General features: G+C 32.8%; 1 protein-coding gene and 2 non-coding genes across 3 annotated transcripts in view; 1 reads left to right on the top strand and 2 right to left on the bottom strand.

The window, feature by feature from the left end:
- LOC126772077 (zinc finger CCCH domain-containing protein 13) overlaps nt 1-9,852 on the bottom strand; it is a 66,661-nt gene extending 56,809 nt beyond the window's left edge. The window contains exon 1 of the mRNA XM_050492249.1: nt 9,612-9,852. The gene's annotated coding sequence lies outside the window, so the exon portion shown is untranslated. The remainder of the gene's footprint in view (nt 1-9,611) is intronic.
- A 3,557-nt stretch (nt 9,853-13,409) lies between these two features.
- On the top strand, nt 13,410-13,500 carry Trnay-gua (transfer RNA tyrosine (anticodon GUA)). Its single transcript is given in 2 exon segments — nt 13,410-13,446; nt 13,465-13,500. It is a non-coding gene; the product is annotated as a tRNA-Tyr (tRNA).
- Nucleotides 13,501-13,632: 132 nt separating this feature from the next.
- Nucleotides 13,633-13,714, bottom strand: Trnas-uga (transfer RNA serine (anticodon UGA)). Its single transcript has one exon. It is a non-coding gene; the product is annotated as a tRNA-Ser (tRNA).
- Nucleotides 13,715-14,361: the final 647 nt, after the last annotated feature.

The following is a 14,361-nucleotide window of genomic DNA, read 5'->3' as shown; positions in this document are numbered from 1 at the left end:
AGTTAGCCGGACATTGCGGTGACGTCACAACCGCATCCAGGCACACCGCAACGCGGCAAATAGCCACTCCATTACCAGCTGTCCGATATAAGGTAACATATTTTTATGTAATATTGCGCTGACGATGCGGAAATTTTAACTTTTCTTGGACTGGCTATGAATTATTTGACGAAGACTACCCCAATTACGGTTGAACGGTCTAAAGTTAATCTAATTTTGTATACGTTGAAATATGAGCGCCAGCGATTATTGTTTTCTTGACATGATGAAGATAAAATTATGTTGTAATTATAATCCGGGTTCGCATATAAATTAATTTTTGCGTCAGAACAAAATATATTAATTAAAATCATAAGGCTAAAGAAAAGCCAAAACAATATTATTATCGTTTAAATTAACTAAGAGTACGTTGATGAGAATATAGATATAATAAAGACAAGGCTATAAGAGAAATTGTCAAAACATAGTATAAGACAGATGGTCAAAGTCTGCAATTAAAAAAAGCCATTAAAGTCAAGTTCACATTGAGATTATTCCAGAGAACCTAACCCAATTTCAGAAACAATGCATTGTCACGTTATGCGGTGCATAAATGCATCATAGTATGACAAACGTAACGTGTTAGCAGCTCTGAGAATAGATCATATGCATATAAAATGAGACACGTATAAATCACCGAAGTCTTAAATTAAGAGACAGCACAATTATATAATTGTGTTTTAATCTTAATATGCACTTTGCATGCTCATACTTGAATAATGAAATAAATATACGTAGTTTCTTTTAATATTGCTTGTTCTTTTTTTAATTGGAAATAGGCTGACTGGCAAATGGGCCACCTGATGGTAAGTGATCACCACCGTTCAAAGACCATGACCATGGGAACTAAGCTGTTATGCCCCTTGTGGCTGTAGTTATACTGGCTCACTCACCCTTCAAACTGAAATAAAACAATACTGAGGAGGTACATATCCAGGCGAGGACCTACACAAGGGCCTACCCCCAAGTAAATCTTACAACTAATGTTTTATTGTTTATATATATATATATATATATATATATTATTGTAATAAGAATATAATAATAATAAGAAGCCGTCAATCAATTAAGGAAAGAATATTTTAGATAAATAGATAAATAAAACGGTGTAATTCACAAGTACAAGTCTAATTATGTAAGAATTCGATAGTATATATAAATATTCATTAAATATAAAAAAATTAGTTACTTTTCATAGTTCTTAAATTTTATATCATATATCATTCATTTATATCATGTTACGTAGGAATGAAGTTTATAAATCTACTTGATAATGGCGGTATAAAGGTGTATTTACTAATGTTCTACTATGTATATAATGTGTATTTATATAATGTGTAATTACTGGCGTTCGAGACGTCGGGATGTTGGGGGGCGGATGTCCTTACTTTAATCATGGAGATTGGCTGCCGCCTTAGAGAGAGGGGATTTGACAGTCGCTCCGGGTCCTACTTGGCACAAAGGTTGTCCATTGCCGTACAGCGTGGAAATGCGGCCTGCATTATGGGCAGCTTTGCGTCGAGTGGGTATCGGGAGGGACTATTATAAATTTGATTAAAAAAAAAATTGTGACATAGTTAACTTTTGTAATAAAAACTAAATAATATTATATTGTTAGATCTCTTTGTCATAGATTCGGTTTACAAATTTTCATATCCAACATTGTATTTTAAATCAAATTCAAATTACATTTACTAATTAAACATTTATCAATATTACATATTAAAAAATTATCAATTTCCAATGATGAAAAAGATTTTCCAATGATGAAAAAGATTTGAAATTTATATTACATGTTGAAATAGATCATTTAGGAGCAATGTCTGGTAAAAGAAAGTTCCTATTCGTTTAAAATCCCTAAGCGAAGCTACAAATTGCAATGCAAAGTTGGAAATGGTTCAGGAAGTCAAGTAACAAGGGCTCACAATAGATACTGATTAATATTGCAGTTACATTGTTCTATATATTCCGGTCCAGCGTTGTAATTAACATTTACGTAACATTATGAAGATATATTGATTTGACTGTCAGCAGCGTATGAAAGAACGGCAATGTTTGTACTTTTAACATCATTGTGCATAAATTCCTACTGTGAAGGACACCGTGAGGGTTTCCATGCCCCGTGAGGGTTTCTGTGTCTGCATGTCTACATGTGTCAAATTTCACTGAAATTCTGCCACATGTATATTCCACCAACCCGCATTGGAGCAGCGTGGTGGAATAAACTCCAAACCTTCTCCTCAAAAAGGGGTAGAGGAGGCCTTAGCCCAGCAGTGGGACATTTACAGGCTGTTACAACTGTGCATAAATTTCTGGTTGTAAGGCATTTACCTACTCAAACACTACATATCACATTTTCATTCCATCACCCTTTTCCATTGATAATATGACATACTTTGTATCGTTGTGTTTCAGGTACAAGAGATAAAATATCGTAGATCCATTAGTTAAGAGCGGTCTGGCTGTTACACATTTAAATGAGAAATATTATGATGATAAAAAACAACAAGCCAGAACTTTTCATTGTGAAAGTAAAAATGTTCTTACAACATGAGTTTAACAAATAGATTACGCGTTTTCACTAATAAACTTTAGTAAAAAGCGTTACTCCAAAAAGGACGAAATGCTAGATTAAAAGTCAGTCACGAGGACTCATTACCATATTATAGTATAATAGTAATCATAAGTTATATACTTTCCTAGAGAGAAAATTAATTACATAAGGTTCTATATTTTTCTTATTATGTATAAGTCGTGAACATTGCAAATATGAATGCATATATTTAATTGTGAGAAAAAATAAATGTAGAATTTAAATATTTATACATTTTTTTACGGCTTGTATCGTATTACTGGCAATATCTTTATAAGCAATGACCGTATGATTGTAATCTTTTGAATCTTTTTCCTACATCTTCTGACCTAAATTTGTTCTTGATATGTTTAACGCAAATTGTTCTCTTGAGACGAATCGGGGCAGCAATAATATGTAATAGTATCGTTGAATCCGTATTACATATTGCTTAGAAATGTCTTCAATTTGCTGAACTTATCAGTTTGAAAAACGAGGTTTCCTGGTCGTATCAAGTTTTGAAGCCAAATCAGAGTTACAAAACAAGTGCAAGATAGTCTTTGTACAAATTCAGCACGTTTGATGTGAATAGTATAATTACATTACTTTTTTAATCTTTATTTTAGAGTGGTCTGGTCACCGAGTTATCATACCACCCCTATAGGAAAATTATATATTTTTGTTTATGAATTAACTTTTCTACATTGAGTTCCATCTCATTAATCAACCAGCCTTTGAAGGTTAACATGTACTTCTGAGTCTTTAGAGGCCTTGATACTTTTCATGTTTTTAGGTCATCGGCAAACAGATATATTAATATGTTCAATATCATTTATAAATATGTGAAATAATAGTTGACCTGAGTGTAGAACTGATGGGAATAAAATAATGAATAAATTATAGTAGCAAGCAGTAATATTGATATAAAATAAAAAGCAAAGTGCCACGTTCATCAAACTAACTACAAAGTCAATTACTACGCCTACATCTCTGTTATGTTGGAGCACCTTTTGTCAGTGTAAACTTTGTTATAACGAACTTACATAGAACACGGTGTATTGGTTTATGTAAATTCGGTAAATTGCATTTACATGTGAGAATCTAAAAGCCGAGATGGCCCTGTGGTAAGAACGCGTGAATCTTAACCGATGATCGTGGGTTCAAACCCGGGCAAGCACCACTGAATTTTCATGTGCTTAATTTGTGATTATAATTCATCTCGTGCTTTACGGTGAAGGAAAACATCGTGAGGAAACCTGCATGTGTCTAATTTCACTGAATTTCTGCCACATGTGAATTCTACCAACCCGCATTGGAGCAGCGTGGTGGAATAAGCTCCAAACCTTCTCCTCAAAAAGAGGAGAGGAGGCCTTTAGCCCAGCAGTGGGACATTCACAGGCTGTTACGGTTACGGTGAGAACCTTATACAAAACATACTATGTAGTGCTTGTGGCTTCACCTCTCTTATTAAATTGATAAGTATATTTAAATTTAAATATCGACTAATTAATCTACAATTAAGCCGCATTTCAGAGTGATTAGGCCAGGAACGGTCAAAGTGTCCTGAAAGAATAAATCGCACTTATAATTTAATTAAGGTATATTTATAAAGTACACGTTTGTTTTCAAGACCAGTAAAATTTAATAGATACAATAAGATGTTACATAAAACTTTTCTTTAACAGTTATACCATTCCGCTCTAAATTATAGTTCTTGTTTATTCAAATGTGTTATGACCAGACATATCACATGACATACTTACCTAGGCTGCTCTAAAATTCATGTTACTCACAATTTGTTTGTTATTATATAATCTGGTAACCTCACTGACGTCAGACGGATGATGATTTTGACGCGTCCGCTATAGTTATTATAGTAAGATGGAATCTTCCAAAATACGTTGTGACTTTCTCGATAAATAAGTGGAAACTGGGCTATATAATTATAATAAAATTGTGAACATTTACGATTCATTTAGTATTATTTTTTGTACATACAATACTAGTTTCGGCTCGTTGCTCGTCGTTGGCACATGTGTTAGATACCCTATGTCTTTTTATGTATCCCTGACAATATGTATGCAAAGTTTCATGACAATCCTATGAGTAGCTAAGACGTGAAAGCGTCACAAACAAGTAAACAAAGTCACTTTCGCATTAATAATATTAGTTAAGATATTGATGATAAAATTATAAGGATTTTTTTTGTAGTTTATTCTTTAAGTAAGTAATTGTAGTGAGAAATGGCCTGCAGTTACAAATAATTCATTTCTACGCCTAATCTTACTTTGATTGTGTCGGATTGTTGTCCCACCTGAACAGAAGATTGAACGAATCAAGGTATAAGGTGTTTGCATAGAAACTTATGTACTGTGTAATATCTTCTGCGTGTTTAAATAGAAATTTGTTGGAATTGTATATTTTAAATTTGAAATATAATATAATTCGTGTAATGTTCTATAACCTTGGACTATATACATTCATGTTTGTTTGACGAGCCGGTTGGCGAGGTTAGTGGAATCTTTCACGAAGAAGGTTGTGGGTTCGATTCCCACCCAGGACAGATATTTGTGTGCATAAACATGTCTGTTTGTCCTGAGTCTGGGTGTAATTATCTGTATAACTATGTATTTACAAAAGAAAAATAGTATATGTAGTATATCAGTTGTCCAGTTTCCATAGCACAAGCTCTGTAATGGCTGTATGTGAGAAATGTCCCAGGATATTATTATTATTATGTGTCACTTATTTTCCTTGTATTACATATACGAAAAGATAAATAAAGAAATATTACCAAAGATTACTGGTAATTACTTTAATCATACTTGACCTTAGTGATTTATTTAAAACAACAACAGTGGTTAATCCTCTTTACATAACGTGGGTGCATGTTCGCTTGTAGACTGAAACCAATCAATATTGTTTACGAACTACGCAAATAAACATGAAAACAATTTTGTGGTAATAAAAGTGATAGGTACTGTTTATAAATTTCGATAGTTTGCCAATCATAAATTATTTGAACTCAATCATTGTCATCGGGTATCGTTACCATAAATGTAGGCTTATTTTGCTATGACGTAGCAGACATAAAATTAAAATGTAAGTATTTTAGAAGTAAATAGACTTAAACACGCAGTTTAAATTGTCATTCTACACGTCAATTTTGTCCAATAAAATGAAGCTACAACCGGTTAGGAAAGTTTTAATAACTGGCAAAATCTCAGCCACTGCATGTTATCGTGGAATTTTAGCTTTATCGTAAATATTATGATATATCGTAAATGACCGTCGATAAGGATGATCGTCTAGAAAAATATTTCATATGCTTTATATATTGTTAAGGTGTTAGATCCTTCTTCGTTGCTGTACATGTAGGGATTGTTTATCTATGTGATCACACCACTATATGGACTTATATGATTGGACTTTATTACTTTGCTGGCGACTCCGTACACTAAGGCGGTAAGCTACATTGGGCACCTAGACAAGAAATTTGCACGAATATATGTGAACATAATGAGATTGTCTCTGTCATTCTATTAGAGTTGATTGAAATCTCCGACGAGTAAGAGCTTTGATATTACGCATTATCATCTCAATGACTCTGAAGTGGTTCATAAGTGCCTCGTCGAGTCGAATCCGTTTGCACTGTTTTCGGTCTTGCTCTTTTATGTCATTCGCGAGGATCGACGCTATTGTGCGTATGTTCTTCGCCGCGTTCACTTCCATCCGGAAAGTGATCTCATCTTTTGTTTTTCTTCGCTTCTATTGTGATGGTGGTTACAATGTATTCTTTAATATTAAAGTTGCTTATGATCCAAGTTGTTTTTCCGCAACCTGGTACTCCGTTCACATACGTTATCTTCGTTCGGCACTTCCCAGTTCTTATGAGTATCGCTTTCTGTCTGTATTGTAAACTCTTGAACTATGTATTGATCGAAGATGTGTATAAAAAATTTGAACATGAAAATTAAGTTGTCTTTACCCGGGTTTGAACCCGTAAGCGTCGGTTAAGATTCACAAAACCACAGGGCCATCTGGGCTCTTAAGAATAATTTAGAATGGAAAATGAATATGTGAATTTGATGATTTGTAAATGGGTATGTTTGGTTATATATTGCTTGAAGCGGATATTACTCGTTACTCAGCGTGTCATCGCTATATTACAAATATATTATTAAGATTTTGTTTAAGTGCTCTGAGCCACTTTGAACATCTGAAATTTTAATTTACAATATTATAACAAGTTATAAAACCAAATATGAACAAAGATAAAATTTATTGAAATTTAATTTAACAAGTTTATTTTTTATATAGAATAGGAAGGCGGCAAGCATATGGGCCACCTGATGGTCAGTGGTCACCAACGCCCATAGACATTGGCATTGTAAGAAATGTTAACCATTGCTTACATCACCAATGCGCCACCAACCTTAGGGACTAATATGGTACGTCCCTTGTGCCTGTCTCACTCACCCTTCAAACCGGAACACAACAATACCAAGTATTGCTGTTTTGCGGTAGAATATTTGATGAGTATTAATAATAATGAATAAGGCGTAGCGGTAGATTAGCGAGAAAAAACAAAAACTTAACAGTTACTTTTACTTCTCTTAAATTGTATATTTCCTGCAAAAACATAAGCAATAAAGTTCACATCTTTATGACATCTCTATATACTTTTATTTAATATATTTTAAAGTGTTTTTTTCAATAAAAAGATTTAAGTTTTAGTTAAATAGAATTGCTCTAAGTAAATTCTTTGCTGTAGTGGAATGGAATCTTAAAAAATGAGATGCTTTATTACTACTCAGGCATAAAAAGGTTCAAAGATTTTTCAGTTGTTAAATTAAAACAAAGGAAATTCGTTCAAGATGTTTCAAGTAATAAAACATAATCGTGCCTTTTTGCCATTTTTGACAATTGATAAGCAATGATACTTTTTAATGAAATAAATACAAAGTAGACTTACTCATTCGTTTTTAATAATTTTAAATTCAGAAAGGTAGGTGAAGACGATAATGATATAAACACGTTTCGAGTATAAATTTCGATTAATAGTGATTAGTTATTCTAAACGTAACTCTTATTAACATAACGAGATGCTGGAGAGCTTGACCTATATCGGGTTGACTTTACATTGTTTCATTGATAATGTACGTTGCATTGCTGTATGAAATGCAGCATATTATTGCTTATCATTTTTTATACAATTTTTCTGATTTTTCAATTTACGTTTAAGCTACCTATACCTATTCCCTTAAAATCTGTTATTTTATATATATATAAATTGTATATTTATTGGTAAGTCATTTATTTCATTAAAGCTAATTTTCTATATGCAAGCCCAACTGGCAAGGTACCACCCACTCATTACATATTCTACCACCAAACAGCAATATTTAGGATTGTTGTGTACGGTTTGAAAGGTTAATGAGCCAATGTAATTATATGCACAATGGATATAATTTATTATGTCTGTTCACAAGGTTGGTGTCGCATTGACGATGTAAGGAATCGTAAATATTTCTTACAGTGCCAATGTCTGTGGACGCTGGCACTAACCACCAGGAAACCCATTTGCCAGTCTGCCAGTACTTGAAATGAAAAATAAAATAAAGATAGTATTCTATCCCTGTAGCACTTGCGTTGAGTCCATGTTACGAATGCAATATACAGACAGTCACACATGTGTGCGTGACTGTACTCACCATTATACATAGCTACCATTGCAGCTGTGATACTGCATTGCTTTAATGTCAGAATATTACATACGTAAAAGTACGCACACTGTCAAGTGGAAAAAAAATCGAGTATATTTTTTGCATGTTGTACTTTTGTATGCTTGTCAGCGTTTGTTACGAAAGTACCCAAAGTTTTGCTCAGACTGCGTTAACGTAATTAACTCGAATACATTCGCGTCTGGGTGAATTCGTCCGTTTTTGTGGACGAAAATCCGACTCTATATATATACATATACTATGTAAATTTGGTATGTATTTATAAGTAATGTATATCATTTTTATTGTGTTACCCTCCCACCCCTTTCCTTGAAAATTTCTAACTCTGAAGTCTGGAAGAAATCTTTATTAAGCGATACGGCTGCACTATTAGACAAATGTGGGTATCACAATCCGTACCCCGTTATTTCTCTATTATTATCATTGTACCATAAATATCTATTTATTTAACATAAGAAAGATTCAGCTTCATTGCATTTGTAGTTTGTATATAAATCTGAAACTTTCAAGCCTTCCTATATAACTGTGGTTACTATTGTCTTAATTGGTTTTCAAAAGTGGTTATTTCGCTTAGAAATGTGTATTTTCATAGAAACATATCTTCACTAAGTCATAAGTAAAACTATCCAGTAAATATAACTTACATGGCTCACAATTAAAAAGGAAATAAATAAATACCTCTTATATAAATAATACCTCTTTGTTCTACAAATGCAGAGTATAATTCATATTAAATGAAATGTCAAATGTTATGTCTCAGACAGCTAGGCTGCAACCATTGAATAGTAGATTTTGTTGAAAATGATTTCAGTAGTTAGATTTCATTCAATATATGATATGATATTTTATTTTATCATTTTATGATATGATATTTTAGCGCATTGTAACATAGCAATTGATTATGAGATGTATTTTGTCATTCGTCACTAGAATTTGGCGTTAGTTAAAGGCCGAAAAAATAATGCGCGGAATGTCGGACCGATAAAATAATGCACGGACGATATGGTCATCCAATGTCACAATTGTTTCATTAGTTTATTATTATTTCAGTCGGACACGAGTCGCTTTAATAATATCTATTAGATAATATACTGCACATGCAAGCTTAAACAACATTGCCATGAAAAACATAAGGAAATAGTGATTTTCTGAATTACACAGTGGTTGCAACACGCGAAGTATAATTTACCACGAGGCCCACATATGCAGTTGACATTTCACAAGGGTAACCTCCGACCTTAACCATTAAAACTCACCTCACAAAAACAACCAGCACTAAAGACAGTCACACTACAAAGGAAGACACTACGGCAGCTTAATCACGTGTCCATTCACATACGTTATGCGACTAAATTGACATATTACGGTAACACACACAATGGGTAAACATGTTTGGGGACATCTTTTTATTGATGAAATTGCTCCCGGGATGAGGAGACGGTGTGGGAGCTCCAGGCCGAACGGCAGGCGAGCGCGCTAGCCGGCGCGCCGCCTCACTGTGACTGATATACGCGTCTGAAACTCTTTTTGCGCAGGCGCCATAAGACGCAAGGATCGGCCGAAATTCACCCTAAGAGTCGTTCATAAAAAGGTCCTATACACCATTTGTCACCACGCACCAATTTGGCCTTAATTAATAACATTCGTTAGATGCTTTTATAGCCTGAACGAGAGGAGAGGCGTTGACCGTTTTTGAACTGGATTTGCGCGTGCCGCACTGCACACGTTGGTAATTAAATATGTGTTTGACAATACGGGGAGGCTGTACCGTGAAACTGATGACGTCAATGTGCAAAGAGCGGGATGAACGCGCTATTAGACAAATTTTTAAGCAGCAGGTTCAGCCCTTGCAAAGTTCCGTGAAATGAGGTTAGGTCATGCTTTAGTATTTGGTACAAAGTTAAAAGTTTGCCCCACATTATTTGCAATATGAAATCTTTAACAATTTACAAATTGTTATAAAGTTTTTTCGTATTTACAGAAAAATTTAATACATAGTAAAATATATATTCCGTTGACATATGATCTTCCCGGGAATTTTAATAATACAATTGCTCCATATTGCGCAACGTGAGCCTACGATTCAAATTATTGTATTACATTGATTGCTCGGAATGTGGTCTATGCGATGAGTTAAATGGAATGTGTATACTTTAACTCAGCATTGTTTTCGATTACAAATGTTTTATGTTAAACTTCTGTTACATTATTCGGTCATTTCAATTTCCTTATCTAATTGTTAATATTGTTTTAAAATTGTTAGTTAGCTCGTACGAATAAAGTTTTAGTAGTTAATATATTTAGTATAGATATTATTTCTGAGACTGTATCTATTACCTAAAACCTTGCTGTTGATATATATAGCTTCTATGAAATAAACTAGCAGCCCGTTTTCGTAGGGTAATTTAATATTACTTATTTTTAAACGAAAATATATTTTTCATGTAATTTCTCCAGATGAAATTAGCACGTTCAAAAAACAAACATCAGTTTCCATATCCTTCACAAGTACAAAATGTACATCACTGTCTTATTTTTGTCAGTTTAATAAATACTTTGATTTTTTTTTGGGATAAAAAGGGTACACATTTATTGAAATGGCAGCAAGCCGTTCCTTCGCTTCTACCACACGAGAAAGATAAATTAATGAACATATTTTTATTTAAAAATATTGTTATTAATAATATTATAGATATATATAGTTATTATTAACATTACAGAAATCAACTTTGGTAAAATTCGTACTAGATACGATCGTAGTGATCTCGTCTGATGGGTTAAGATATTTTCGACTGCATTGTTTGCATACGGTCACGGCTCTTGAACTTTTAGGGTCATTGGCCTGGAGGATTTAGATTGGACGGAAATATCACTACTATGCAAATATATCGGTGTAGGCGATAGCTGAATTAGCGGGAAGGAAAATCTTAAAAATATATAGCGTGATAAATGTGAATTTAGGAAAACTTTACGGAATACATTTTCCTCCGTAGAGTATATTTTCAAGTAAAGTATACCAAATCAAGATAAATTAAAATATATTTTATATATGTCTACTGGGATTTTACTGGGAAGAACCAGCAAGAATGTCAATTCTTAATCAATTAAATTGCAGAATTTTAATCAAATACAATTAAATTGTTATTATTTATATATCCTGCATGAAAATCAACGAATATTATTTCCACGCTTTTATCAACTATATTTTGTGAGTAATACACTTTATATAATATTAATTTATGTTTTATTAACATGAGATTTAAACTTATTAATTGAGCCGGTTGGCGTGGTTGGTAGTGGTAATTGCCTTTCACGCCGAAGGTTGTGGGTTCGATTCCCACCCAGGACAGACATTTGTGTGCATGAACATGTCTGTTTGTCCTGAGTCTGGGTGTAATTATCTATATAAGTATGTATTTACAAAAGAAAAGTAGTATATGTAGTATATCAGTTGTCTGGTTTCCATAGCACAAGCTCTGTACAAGCTTAATTTGGGATCAGACGGCCGTGTGTGAAAAATGTCCCAGGATATCATTAATTAACAAAGCTAATAGTATTTTCAGGATTTTTTATTCAAGCGAAGATCTTGCCCAATGAAAGATGACTTGAGTTTTCGGAGACGGAACTTGGCGCCACGTGTTAGTCTTAACTTCTCGTGTTTCTATCAGAATAATCAATATATTTGTGAAATACCGCTCCAGCTTCCCGAAGGCATTAGTATTTCAGCGCGTGATATTCTTAACAAGTTCTGTTTCAATTTTTTTGTGAATTAAAAAATACTGAAATATGTGATATTGAACTCCAAAAAGAAAGCTGTGTAAAGCACAGAGTCATAGCGAGCACAATACGCGATTACCGTGCAGTGTCGTTGACAGTGGTGACTAGTAAGTATATGTTGTTTAATTAAAGGTGGAGATACTTTTCGCGAGCGATCCGCCAGTTCTACAATTTCCATCCAGGCGGAGGTGCTCGCGGGAGTATAGATAAAGGTACAGAGGTTACACTGCCTTAAATAATTGATTTAAAGTAAAAACGAGGTTTGAGACATAAACTGTAAATATGTAGGAACGCTCATCCTTATAGCACTACTGTTGAAGAGTTATACGAAAATAATCCCAGACTATCAAGAATACATCTTGAGGATAAGAAATAAATGTAATGATTAGGATATATTCGTATTAATAAAAATTTTGCAGATATGTGCTATTTCAAACTTCATTTATTTATATTTTACTTAGTATAGGGAGGATAAAGGCGCACTGACACTGTTATTCGTGGACAATATTTTAATATTGCGGCATAGCTAATTTCCAACAAATGGATATTGTTCCAGAGTTGGGCAACAAGCTTTTTTACGAATATAAACATGTTCTGAGAAAATACAGAAATAAATAAATTTTGAGGATGTCAAATATTATTGAAAAATATAAAGTATATATATTATATTAATAATATATAATTATAATATGTAGAAATACATTGTAACGATACCCTATCGATATTTTTTCATTCATTTAAATGTTATAGTGAAATAAAGAAACACATGCATACGTGTGCCCTAACAATATTAAACTCCTCTTTTGGACAGTGTTCGTTTATTTTCATTTCAGAAAATGTATAAACAATAACCCTGGTCCACAACTATGTAGGTGCTCTGTTATCGGTTGCAAAGTTGTTAGTTGAAATAGTCGCGCTTTTCTATTATTCCTGTAGTTTATTTGTTGCTACATTTTATTTAAAGAATAAATTCTATTATTAGTAGTATTCGTTTTTAAATAGATGGCTGGTACATGTTTAATTGGTAAATTGATATATTTGGTAATGTCAGCCATTTTTCAGTGAGCCGCCAATATCCATCTACGTTGAGTACCTTGTATTAATACTTATACTTGTAAATCGTACAGTTATACTTCTAAATCGAAACACATTAAAACAAACTTAGAGAATACATAAGTAAGCTTACTTATAATATATAGTCTAAAAATACAATATAATATTTGTGTTGTGTTTAAAGTATTGTAATTATGAATACTTATTTTATGCCATCGAATACACCTTCGATAGCTCAGTTGGTAGAGCGGTGGACTGTAGATGAAATCAATTGCTGAAATCCATAGGTCGCTGGTTCAAATCCGGCTCGAAGGATATATTATATTTCAAGAATACTTTTATTTTTAAATTGCATTAATTTTCCAAACAATGATTTTGGAATGAAGTTATATAACGAGCAATCATTCACATCAAACTTTTTTAAAGAAAAGGAATAATAAAAAAAGCCGCTGCGGACAGGATTCGAACCTGTGCGGGTAGAACCCAATGGATTTCAAGTCCATCTCCTTAACCACTCGGACACCGCAGCTTTTAGATACCTGCTCAAAATTATCTAATGTTATTCATTATAATTTTTTTTATAATATAAAATAAAAAACACGATTTACTAAATTAAATATTGCATTTTTTGAAACAAAAGAAAACATAAAAAAGGTTACTTTTACTTTATTGAGCAAAAAAAAGGTTTACTGATTTGACCCTTCCATTCATTATATAGCCAGTAATAATACAATTGTTTTTTTTTTAAATTTAATATAGTTAAACGAATTATTTATCATTTTTTATTAATTTGATGTAAAATAGAATTATTATATTGCTTGCTCTGTTTATTGATTTTAGACAAAAAATGTGTTGTGCACGCCATCTGTTAAAATATTGTGTAACATTACCATCTATACATATACCTATATTTTGGCTATTCATCAATAGATGGCGCTTATAAATTTAAGCTTTTTACTTTTTATCGCTAGATGTCGTATATTAAAGCTAGTTCGACGAAAATATAGTAATCGAATACACACTTATATCAATAATCGATATCATTATCCGACTCGACAATTCATCAAAAATCATATATTTTCCTTCCATACAAAAATCATAACGTTTTTGAGTTAATTGAGAAAAGTCATGTTTATTAGTGTCATCAATATGATCAATAATTTATTGTAATAGTTA

This window comes from Nymphalis io, chromosome 11, assembly GCF_905147045.1.
Source record: "Nymphalis io chromosome 11, ilAglIoxx1.1, whole genome shotgun sequence".
NCBI lineage: Eukaryota > Metazoa > Arthropoda > Insecta > Lepidoptera > Nymphalidae > Nymphalis > Nymphalis io.
This window is presented reverse-complemented; position numbering and strand designations above follow the sequence as displayed.